We start from the raw sequence: 13,277 nt of genomic DNA on the forward strand, positions 1-13,277 counted from the left end.
CCTCCTTTTCTGGATAAGATTGTTCCATCATCATTCTTTGCACAAATATTTAGCCCCAGTCATTTTCCTGTGCATGTGGTACAATGATGGTAAGCTGTAACTTGTAAATAAGGGGCCATAGCTTGGCCAAGGCCACTCTGCAATTCCACAATAGCCTTTCAATATACAATGGCCTTTGCTCTTGATTGTTCACAGTAGTCTCTGAGGTACTGTGGGGGAAACGTTGACAAGTCTTGGCACAAAAATTTTTATATGGTGCTGAGTCCTTGAGGCTGGATAAAGAATAGCTCCGTTCCAGGAGGGAAATAAAAGAGACGTGATATGGTTCAAGTGTGATTCATCCCCAAAAGTTCATGTACTGAAAGACAGATCTTCCATTGGGAAATGAGAGAATCCTTCACAGGTAGGTCCTAGTGAGAGATGGTTAGGTCTTTAGGAGGAAGTAATATTTTCTTCAAGGGAGTAAGAGCAGGTTGCTTTAAAAGAGCCTGGCACCTCTCTTCAATCTCTCTCCCTTTCTGTCTCACCCTGTATCTTCGGTATACATACTCATCATTGTTGTTTTGCCATGTGCATGAGGCATTGCCAGAGCCAATCAGAGCCTGATTCATGCGCTTGATCTCCAGAACTGTGAGCTAAACAAACTTCTTTTCTTTATAAAAGAGTTTTGTAACAACAGCACCAAGTAAACTAATACATGATTGTTCTCATTCAACCTTCTCACAATAGATGTATGGTTTGTACCTCTTCATATATCCTAGCAATATGCTATTACAGATTCTCCTCTAATGCCTAATTTCCCGCCCCCCCCCCCCCGCCGCACCTTGAACCTAGATTTGACACTGACTTGCTTTGGCCAGTATCAAATGTGACATAAGCAAAGGCATGAAGATTTCTTGTGAGTTGAGGCCTGCTCTGCTGCTCTCTTTGGATTTTGAGATTACAGTGTAAAGAAACCTCGGGTAGGATAAGAGTTCATGAGGAACAGACTGATCTATCTCAGCTGAAGGTCCTGCCCTGACCAGCCTGAAAATCACAAACACGCAAGCAAAATGACCAGATTATCTGCTCTTCAATTCAGGAATGGTTCAGCTAACCCACAGAGCCATGAACAATAATAAAACAATATTTGTTTGTGCTGCTAATTTGGGGGTCATTCACCCTGTAGCAAAGGCTAATGAACAGATGGAGAGTTACTATCTGGCTGTTCAAGGAGACATGTTAGATGCCTATAAATATGAGTTTGGAAGTGTTTGTCAAAATCACTAGTCCCTTTAGACAGATGATTGTGGTACCAAAAGGGACTTCCTGATCCAAGGTTTGGAGTCACTAATTCTAAAGCATTTCCCACTTCAAAATTTGTAAAACAGATTAGTACATTCAAGATCCTGAGAAGGCATAAAACAAAACAAAATCTGCTTTAAGGAAGTGTTAGTACGACACCTTTTCCTAACAAATGGGGCAATGTCATTCTTTCTGATGGAGGCATAGAATTCCATTATACACATACATATACATATACACATATCTATATCTATCTATCTATCTATATAAATATATATGTCACATTTTCTTGATCCATTCCTCTACTGAGGGGCATCTGGGCTGATTCCATATCTTAGCTATGGTAAATAATGCTGCAATAAACATAGTTGTGCTGGTAGCTTTAGTATGGTCTTGTTGTGATCATTTTGATAAATGCCCAAAAGTGGGATTGCTGGGTCATAGGGGAGCTCTATGTGGAGTATTTTGAGGAACCTCCATACTGCTTTCCAAAGGGGTTGAACAAGTTTACACTCCCACCAACAATGCAGTAGGATTCCCTTTTGGCCACATCTCCTCCAGCATCTGTTGTTATTAGATTTCTTGATTAGAGCCAGTCTAACTAGAGTGAGGTGGTATCTCAATGTTGTTTTGATTTGCATTTCTAAGTGAAATGAACCCCAAGATAAAGACACAAGTGGTTTTTTCTTTCTTGAGATGGTTTCTAACGTATTTATAAGGTACCATGTGATTTTTTTGTTGCTTTGTATGTCCCTGCCCCATGGTATAATCCCTGTTTTCACTGTATTTGATGTTGGTATAATTTGGGGAGGGGAAGGGAAAAAACAAAATGTTTAAATAGGAATATAGGTTGACCCATTGCAACAATGAAATGTTCAAGACACTATGTTGAAAACAATTTGGTGGGGGGGGGAGTGTACTTGAGGAGGTGGGAGGGAAGGGATGGTAGGGGAAAAACAAAGGAGGTGGCAAGGATGCTTGATAAGAAATGTACTCATTACCTTGCTCATGTGACTCTAACCCCTCTGTACAGCATTTTTTCACAATAATAAAACATTAAAATACCACACCTTTTCCAGATTCCTATGATATCTCTCTGTCTTAGCATTATAGCCTTTCCCTGCAACACAATTCAAATATAATGATGAGGCTAGAATGGCGAGTTCTGGGTCTTGTTCTAAGACATAGCATACCACCTGTGGCATCTTCAGAAAGTCTAACCCAGGAATGTTAAGTCAAATTATGGATGTAATTCATACTCTGTGTCCCATTTCAGTTACTGTCATCTTGTCCCTATCACCTGGACTGAAGTCCAGAGAATGAGTTGTTACTTTGTACTTTGTATTGTGTTCTATTTCTGATCATAGAGTATCCATTCTTAATTGATAGAACTTCCTACATAGCCCACAGAACAATGAACAACCACAAATATTTTCTGTTTAAGCAACTGATTTAGAAGTAATCTGTGTGCAATGAAAGCTGGCAGGATGTCAGATGGTGTTTTACTATTTGACTGTAGATCATTTATTCACACAAGATCTTTTCTGAAAGCTGAATGCTTCAGAATATAGAGGACACATCTGTGGTCTTGAATACAACCTGAAGTGGAGCTGTAAATTCCTCTAACACATTTAAGCTCTAGAAGAGGACTTGAGTTCTACTAAGGAAATGGGCAGTGGTAATAAGGACCATGTGGCAGGACAGAGTAAAGGGATAGAACAATGGTTCTTGAACTTCTGCTTTGATCAGAATCCTGGGGATCTTTTAAAATCAAGATTTCTACACCTGATCTTCCCAGGTTTCTACTTCAGCAGGCCTTGAGTGTGGACTGAGAATTTTCATATCAAAGACATTTGCAAATGATGCTTATGTTTTTGGTGAGAGGACAAGGTTTGGAGACCCAGACAGGGAGGGAAAGATGATTGTTTTATTGGATGCCATGGTCAGAAAAAGAAAAAAACCTCACTGTTGAAGACCTCTCTGAAATGATGCAGGGAATCAAGCTAGGATCTGGGAAGATAGTCTACTGTGGAGACCCCAGCATGTACAAAGACCCCAAGGCAGAATTGAACATGTTGTGCTGGCAGAATAACAAGAGCAATTTTCTCAATGACCATCACTACCATAAAAAGCCATGACTCTTGTCACTTTCATAATATAAATTGTGAGTGACAACATTTTTCACAGGTATGGTCTCTGAAGTCCACTGGAAGTCAACTTTCAGATGAATTATTTTCCTGACAGAACTCAAATTAGAAATAGTTAAGAGGGAAGGGGGAAAAAAGGGGAACCTTGAGAACTGAGGAGTTTGGGTTTAAAATAAGGTTCAAAAGTAAGAAGGAAATTGCTCACCAGTCACGTGGCGATCTGCTGCCTTGAGCCCTGACATCAGAAGTGGTGTAAACTAAAACCACTCAATCCTTGCCTTTGGCTTGTTGGAGGAGCTGTGACTTTTATTTGGGTGCAGCTTCTTTGAGATTTGTGTTTCCCCAGATAAAAACCATTTTTAACGAATTTCCTATAGTTGGGAGATGGTTTTCATGTATTTTGCCTCATTGGATCATCATGATCAAGTTTCCAAAGGAAGGAAAGGCAGAAGTGACCTATTCATGCTACAAAGGAGAAAACTGAGGCAAAGAAAAGCCAACCCTGGGCTTCTTTTCTTGTCAAATGGTTAGTCCTCTAGTAGGAATGACTGTCCAAGTTCTCACAGCACAGAGAAGCAAGGAAACAGAGGATGAGGGGGCCAGCCATTCAGTTCTTACCAGTCTTTCTGAAGGAACTTGCACCCTAGGACCCTGCCTGCCACTGGTGGAGCACTTTATTTACACTTGTCACCAGTCCTTTAGTGGAATCCTTATTCCAAAGGAAGAACACTTGTGAGAAGACAAGGGAAACTCACAACCTCTACATATCATCCATGATCTGAGTCTTTTGTCCAAAGCATACTTTTAGTTAATTTCTTAGGCAATGAAGATTTTCTCCAAAACAAAAAAAAAATGATGAGACCAAGGGGAGTTAACAAATGATATGACTTCTCTGGAGAGGAAATAAGAATGGCCAATACACATGAAGAAATGTTCAACATCATTTCTTATGTTCTACATCATTTCTTATGGTTCATACTCCTCATAACCTCAATAGTGACAAAGCTTTCTTTCATAGTTCTTACCAAAGCCTAGACACAGAAATGAGAAGCCCGACACACAGCCACAGGGGTGAGACACTTCTGGCAAAGACAGTTTTATTTCAATCAGCCCAACAGTTTGAATTAGGAATATTTTTGCCTAGTCAGAGAAAAATAGATTAAAGACAATTAACCACTAGGGGCCAGTAGCTCATGCTTGTAATCCTAGCTACTCAGGAAACTGACATCTAAGGAGAGGGGTGCAAAACCAGCCCGAACAGGAAAGTCTGTGAGAATGATCTCCAATTAGTCCAGAAAAAGCCAGAAGTGGCACTGTGGTTCAAGTGGTAGAGTACTAGCCTTGAGCAAAAGGAGCCCAGGGACAGTTCCCAGGCCCAGGGTCCAAGCTCAGGGTTCAAGCCCCAGGACTGGCAAAAAAGAAAAAGACAATCTTGAACAAATGTCCATCTTTGTATTTAGAAACTTCCAGTTCATGATGAGTTAAAAAATGAGTGGGAATCACTGAAGATTTTATGACTTGATTTGTAGACTCTCTGGTCATTGGTTAAATAAAGACAAAGTAAGAAAGTGAGGATAAATTCAATCTATAGTTCATCTAATCAAGAAAATGAAAATTCTCTGTCATTTGACAAAAGAAAATCTTCCCAATGAATGGAAATTAGGCCCGTTTCCTTTTTTACCCCACAAGGGAAGAATAAAAGCAGATCATGCTTTAAAATAAATTTAATTCCTAAGGTTATGTGTTGCTAAGAAAGAACAGAATGCACTCTATAAAATACAAATCTTTGTCTGATGGCTGAGAGGCTAGAATTGCACAAGTCTCTAGAATGTAAGAAATGGATTTATTGATTCTTTAGTGCTATCCCTTGCACTTTTTTATGTGACCCAAGGGGACCAGGGAATAAATAACCTAGTCAAGAGCACGCATATGATCACAAGTTTGGCTCAGATCAGATTAACTTCAAATCCAGAATTTGAAGAGTTCTGGATGATTCCTTTTACTTTTATATTTGGAAGAAAAAAATTTCAGCCACTTTAGAATTTGACATTGGAGAAAGGCTCTCCAACTTAAGAGTTCAGTACAGTTAGGAGAGAATATTCATAAAAATATCTTTCTAAGAACTGAGTCATTTCCTCTAAAAGATCACTGCTAAAAGTTAAAAGTCATAGATTGCAAAAGGAGTCCTGGTCCAGAAGCTATTATTTCCACAAGTCTGGACTCAAAAATGTATTTGGATTTGTGCTCATCTTTCCCAATGATGGGAGTGCTTCTCATTTTCAGAAACTTAATGTCTTGTTCAATAATACAAGTCCATGCCACGGTAGTAGGTAGTTGTACTATGCAGAAATTTATAAATATTTTTTGTAATTAGATAAAGAAAACTATTGTCTTTCAATACAAAAATTTCCCCTTTGCCATTTTTCTAAGCTTTTGAGGACCACATATTACTTTTTCCCCAAAATAATAATGGTGGCTCACATTCATTACCAACCTACTGTGTGCCAGACAGGGTGTACCATACTACTCACCACTGTCATAAATTGCTCACCCCTTTCTCCCTATCAAGTAGATGTGATTAGTTGCTCAATTTTCACATGGAATCAGTTGAGGCTTGGAGAAGCTAACTAAGCTTTAAAAAGAAAAGACATAAACTTGGAATCCAAACCTTAATCAGACATTATCTATCAGAAATACAATGGACATTTTTTGCTCTGAGTCTACTAAAATGGAAACAGACTTTTCTTGTACTAGCTTGAGATTCATTTTTCTCCAAATGTATCATATATGGATATTCAAAATATGTTTGGCAGCTGTTGAAAGAACCCTATGACTAATAGTTCTCATAATACTTTATTAACTGAGGGTGAGATGAGTTTTATTGTAAAAGAAAACTATAATAAAGGAAAATAGGAGATTTCATAAGACCTATATTTGTCCTCAAATTGAGATTTCACTCAAAATGGCAAAAACAGCTAAATCAGAACTTAGGACTATTGTTCCAAATATGACTCATTCAGGTCATCTTATATATGTTATGTATGCATATCTCCATTAAAATTTTAAAAATTGCACTTCCATTTTTGATGTGTTTATTTTTCCACTGCTATAGCAAAATACTCAAGGCTGAATGGTTTGCCAAGTAAAGATCCATATTTAACTGGTGTTTGAGGATGGTGAAAGTCTAGGATTGGACAGCTTCCTTGATTCAGCCTCTGAAGTGGTAAGCTAGGTTCATCACATCATGACAGGTGTTACCAGGGTGGGAGAATATGGGAGAGAGAGAGAGAGAGCCCACACGGAGGATTGAAAGTAAGCAGAGTTTCCAAGACTGCAGTGACAATCCTGCTCTTCCAATACCTATAATAACTTGTTGATGACAGAATACTTTAGTAACTACATGAATCTTTCCCAAAGGTGTGTCCCCCTTCCCCTTCCCCCCCCCCAATGGTCTATTTGCCTCCCACTAAGTTATCTCTTTTCCTTAAAGGGCCCATCACCTCATAATGCCACCACTCTGGGAGACTAACCTTTCAACACACAAATGGCTGAAGTACAAACCATATCCAAACCATAGTAGATGGACGTGAATGTGATTTAAAAAAAAAAACCATTTAATTGACATGTTTTGGAAAGGTATGTCTTGAACAACTAGAGCTTATCTGTGATGGGAAATTTAGCAACACAGTGTACTTTTGTGTCCTCAAAATGAATATGTTATTACAGTCCAGTTAGCAATTACTTGATTCATCTTGTTTATTATCCAAATGGCTTAAGGTTTAATTTTTAAAAATGTTTTGGTATTCTTGCCACCATTTTCCTCATTTGCCTTTTTCTGGATGCTCTACATACATTTAATTAATCAGAATTTTCACTTTTGCATTCATGTGTGTGTGTGTGTGTGTGTTTGTGTGTGTGTGTGTGTGTGTGTGTGTGTGCCTTGACTGGGACTTGAACTCAGGGCCTAGGTATTATTCCTTTGATGGTTTTTTTCAAGGCTAATGCTTTACCACTTGATCCATAGCTCCATTCCCAGCTTTATGGTGGTTAGAATTAAGACTCCTGTGAATTTTCCAGCCTGGGCTGGCTTTGAACACTAATCCTCAGTTCTCAGCCACCTGAGTACCTAGAATTATAGGAATGAGCCACTTGGTGTCTGGCTTACATTGCCTTTTTCAGCATGTATATTAGTTTATGACAGCTGCAAGTAGACCCTATAACAAATTGCTACATAAAGAAATACTAGTATTGAAAATTTATCATTGGGATAATGCTGGATAATACTCTAATAAGACTTCATGCAATCTTGAATATTTTATTTATGATAACTGTAAGAATGAGCTACAGTCACCAAGAACTAATTGATCATCTTTTAGTTATAATTATCCTAGCACTTCAATAGGACTGTTATAGAATTATTATATAGAATCATCAATTACTTATTCAATTATTTTATACTAGCTATAGGTTATTCAATATTTAAGTTGATAAATGGCCAGCAGTTCCACTCCTAAGCAGATGTCCAAGAGATACAAGTATCTAAGAAGAAACTGTTCAATAATGTTCATAAGCTGCTTGATTTGTTTCCATTCCCAAGCTGGAAACACCAAATGCCCATGCAGTGGAGAATAAACAAATTGACACATTGGTATACAGTGGACTATCAAACTGAAATTTTAAAAAGAACAACCCCACAATAATGTGGATTTATCTCAGAAACCACTACATCGAGTGAAAGAAAAGTCAAATTCAAGAAAGAATATGTGCTATGATTCCAGTCACATAAAGTTAGCAGTGAGGATAGAATTCAAAATAGTGTTTACCTCTAAAAAGGGGAGATATGGCTCTTGAGAGAGAAATGATACATTTCTACAATGCTGGGAATATTTTTTATCTTACTCTGGGTAGTAATTGCATAGTGGCAAAAAGTATATAATTTATCAAATGGAATTACATAGGATTTAACCATATTACCATATGTAAATTACAAATCAACTTAAAAATGTTCACTGTGAACTTTAACACATTTTGTTTTGGATCTGTGTCTGGGCTGATGCACCTAGGTCTATTTCATTATTTTAACGGTATCTATTTAGAGAAAGATGATTTATACTGTGACGGAACTTGGCCTGATGACAGGTATATTAAGATAACACTACTGGGAATGCAATGCATAAACTCTCGCTTTTCAGTGACTTAGCACAAAAGGTGTTGTTTATTCCATCTCTGCAACAGTTCAGTTGGAGAACCCTACTTCTCTACTACATGGTAATTAGGGAACCAGGGCTTCTTTCAGCTTAGAGATTACTAGTTCCTGCCCAAGCATATTGGAGCTTTCTATGTCCAGTGGGAAAACAAGGGAAAAGAATGTGATTTTTCTATGCAGTGATATTCTCTACCTACCCTTCTCACTATCCCAGGGCCCAACAGTACTTAACTGAGGAGCGAGAGAAAGAGGTATATGCACTGCCACTTTCTGGCTGATGCACCTGCTTCATGACTCTGACTTTTGCATACTGGACCAATTTTATCTTAGAATTTGCATTTTATAGATAAAGTCTGATGAGACAATGGAACATTTGTATGAACATAAGAAACATACACGACATGCATGCCCACAAACACACATAACATTCTTGATGTCCTACAAACATAGAAATCTGGAGGCACTCCAGTGGGTGAGACTTGAGCAAAGCCAAGTCATTATGAGTTAGGCATATTCCATCAGCAACTGGGAAAGAGGGACCCTGCCAACCCTCCAAGGCCTTGCTTTCCATTCTACCCTGAATTAGCTTTGAACCCAGAAGGAGGACAATTGAGGAAGTTCTTCATTCCCTTTTGCACAACCATTGCTTCACTGTATTTGTTAACCACTTACTCTGAAAATGATGACCTATAAGGAAGGGGAAAGATAAGACAGCTCCCAGTTCCTTTTCCTTTCAGTTCTCTCTCACACATCAGTGGGCCAAAGGCAGAGTTTTGGCACACAGAACTGGCACACATTAAGAAGTGAAACAAAAACAGTTTTGTTCCATGTTCCACTGTTCTGGTAAGGACAAAACACATAGGCATACATAAGCTACAAAATACAAACTGTAATTTCATTGATTTTGTACATAAGTGAAAGGGTTTATATGTTTGCAGTTAAAACTAGATTTCACAATATAAAAAGGAATGGTAAATTTTGTGCTAGTAATTTAAAACATGTATTTTTCTTTACTCAGAATGAGACTAAATAGCACATAAAAGATGTCATGGCAATTCCAAAGACAGAAGAAGGTAGTTCCCTTTTTTTCCTGATATTTTTCATATCAGGCCTCACAGTTTCATGTTGTATTAGGACCAACAAATCATATAGCTGTCTTTACATTCCCTCTCTCTGGCTTCTTCCAAATGTTCCATGCAGAAAGTCTCACTGGACTCTTCTGTTGTTCCTGAGCTCTTTTGGCCCTCTACATCCTCCGGCCCTGCCTCTGTAGATTCAACCCACCATAGATTGAAGATACAAGAGGAAAAATTCCATTTCTATTAAAGACTGACAGCTTCCTGTTTTGTTATTATTCCTTTAGCAATTAGAGCATAGCATTTACAGTGCAAGTAAGCTAAAGATGAGATTAAAATATATGAGAGGACATGTGTAGACTATAAGAAATTATACGTGAGGTTTAACCACAGGTTCACTGTAGAAAGATCCTGGAACCAATGCTTTAAGATCACAAAGAATGACTACGTAATTTATATCTTTGGTTTTAGAGTACCAACCTTCAAAATAGTTAATTTGGAGTCTGTTATCTTCCTCAAGAATCTCTCTCTTTTGAAAATTGATGCAGAGTTTGTGTGCTCATACAGTTGTTATAGTCACTAGGCCTTTCATAGGAAAAATGAGGAACTAACAGTGAATGCACAGATTAGGAATCTCCAGGCTATCTCATATGGCTGTACAACTATCTTGAGAAGTGTTGAATAAATGAAAAAATACCAATGGTTTCAGTCCCTGCACTCCTTTCAGTCCTTAATAAGGACATGTTAAAGTGCCATCTTATGTTCACATCTTAGAGCTGTCTCTTCCACATCTCTAACTCCCTAAACACAGACCTCATGTCATCTATTAATTAGCTTTGTCACCTCATAAATTTTTAGCTTTATTTGTCTGGTTAGACTGGTAACACTGAGGGCATAATAGAGCAAGAGGAAGGCTTACAGGTAAGGGATGCACCTTACACACAGAAGGTTTTACTAAAACCCATCAAGTGGCCAAAAAGCTCAGTAAACAAGGGTGATATTTAAACGTAATATTTAAAAACAAAAACATAATTAAATAAACCCTCTCAAAATGTTAAACAGAGACAGGTTCAGACTGGTTTCACTTTAGACTAAGCTCAGTCCTGTTCATCTCTGTGTTCCATTCATTTTCTTTCCCTGAGAGCTGGAGAGATGACTATGAATGGATTGCTTCTTTGAATGGAGTCATCAGTCAGGTTGAAATGTTTAGATTTTGGTTATGAAGATGGCTAAAGTAGATGACTGTGGGTCCTGAAAACAGCCCTAATGACTCCTCTCAACGTAGTCAGACTGTACTATGGGTAGGTTTGAATAATATGTCCTACCTTCTGTCAGTCCTCCATCTACCCCCCCCCACCCCTGGTGTAAAACCAGACAAATAGCTGTCGTGTTCTATTGCTAATCGTTTACCACCATACATCCCAGAACACTGCCCTCAGAGGACCTGTTCAAATGAATCTAACCAGTTCATGTTTCAATGGCCTTGTTATATAACAATGTTACAACCACAGTCTCACCAATGGTTTGAATAAGGCTACTGTGATTTATTGAGCACTTTAATTGACTCTTTATGTCAGAAGTTTCCAGGCAAAATGAGATCAGAAAGACAAAGCCATTTGAACAAAGAAAAACAACCATTTGTTTTTGTACTTGATTTTTTTTATGTTTCCTTTTAAAGAAAGATTTTTAGGGGAAAAATAGCTCTAAGTTATATATCAAGAAGAGGAAAAAAATCAGAGAATTTCATCATGTTTTCAGGCTTATCATACACCTTGGGAACACAGATTTGCATCATCATATACCCCTTACCACAAGATTGTTCATAAGGCTTCTTGGCTCTTAGAAAGATCTGGAAACCCTGCTGGCCTACCTGAGGCAGGCTTTTTCTAGTGACCAGCTTTTTCAGCCACAGTTAGCCACCAGGGGGCTGCTTGTGTAGAAGGAATAGTGGTGGAGACTATAGCTCTCCTCTAAACCACCCCAAACGTCCCAGGGCAGCTCTGGACCAAAGCCCAGGAACTTCCCCACAAAGAATAACTCCTGCTATAGCAGCCCACAAGTTGCATGGTGCAACCTCCTTGAAGGCAAAGAATAAAGCATAGATTTGCAAATAGTCCATGGGAAATGAAGCCTACAGAGTCTGTTGGGGAGAGAAGGCCCCTTTTCTCTTGCCGCCAAGCCCTGGGGGCTGCATCTTTCTTTCTTAAAACATGGTGCAATCCTGCTTTTCTAGATGCAGTAACCAGCTTCAGAATTCCTTACAGTTATGGTTAATGTCGTCAGCAAGACAGTATTTGCTCCCCTTTCCCTCTATCACTTGGAAGAAGCTAGACTATGACATATGTCACCAGCTGGACAGCCAGAAAACTCCATAATAATAATAATAATAATCTTATGTACATTACTCCCACAGTGAGTGAAAGATGAATATCATCCTAGCTCAGTTACACTGAGTTACATCAAATAAATGCGTATATTGAGTGGTGAATTAGAAAGTATTTTTGATCATTGTTAATAAGAAAGTAATTGTATTCTGTTGTCAAAATGGTTCTGTTGCACTGTAACTTCCTATTGGCTGCATACTAGCTGGCTGGGTGCGCACAGTTTTCTCAAGGAATTGCTCAGAACGTTAGTCACCTGATTTATTTCCCCCTAATCTGAGCCACGCCTTTGGGATTTCAGGGGAGGGGGCATCATAAACGGTATATTTACCAGACCAGCACACTTCAAGCTTATACTATATTTATGTCTTCCAGATTTTTTAGTTGCCTATTTCCAAGGTAAAGATAACATCGCGGGGGGGGGGCGTCTCTTTAACAAGTGACCTGACCAGTCTCAACCCTACACTTAACTCTCCCAGGATACAAATAATGGCATGCCCTCCATAAGGGCTGGTTCCGGGGGTAGCAACCGCGGCGCGAGAACCGCCAGATGCTTGGGCCAGCCAGGGGGCCCGCGGGAGGAGCCCGAGCGAGCGCCCAGATGTCCTGACACGCGCGCGCGCGCGCGCCACAAGTGGTTTGGGGGCAGTAGGAGGATTGCAGCGCTGGGGCCGCTCGGGTCGCTCCTGTCAGGCAGGCAAAGAAGGCCGCGCTCATGGAAGTTCCTCCTCCCCGGTCTCTCATCCTCCCCACCCCATTCCCTTCTCTTCTTCAACTGCAGGAATGACGCCCCAACTCCCATCTCCGCGCACCTGCAGTCCGTAGTCCGGTGGGTGGGTGGGAGGGAGATCGCAGGGGCACCAAAGCCAGGACAGAGTCACCACGCTGGGCAGGCGTGCGGGGTAGAGGACACGTGCCGGGCTGGGAGGAGGGAGAGCGCTCCCATCTGGGGGGGGGGGCAGGCGCGGGGGCGGCCGGCCCGGAGCGGCGAGGGCGGAGGACCCGGGGTAGGGGGTCAGCACAGGTGGCGCGCACACAGGCAGGTGCGCAGGCGGCCGGTCGGAGGCGCCGCGAAGCGAGGGCGTGGGGTGAGGACCTGGGATCCGGGGGTCAGCCCCGGGGGCGCGGGCCCGGCCGAGCGTCGGAGTGCCGTCCGGGCAGGGAACCGACAGGGCGGACGTCA

Source organism: Dipodomys ordii, unplaced genomic scaffold, assembly GCF_000151885.1.
Source record: "Dipodomys ordii isolate 6190 unplaced genomic scaffold, Dord_2.0 Scaffold12, whole genome shotgun sequence".
Taxonomy (NCBI): domain Eukaryota; kingdom Metazoa; phylum Chordata; class Mammalia; order Rodentia; family Heteromyidae; genus Dipodomys; species Dipodomys ordii.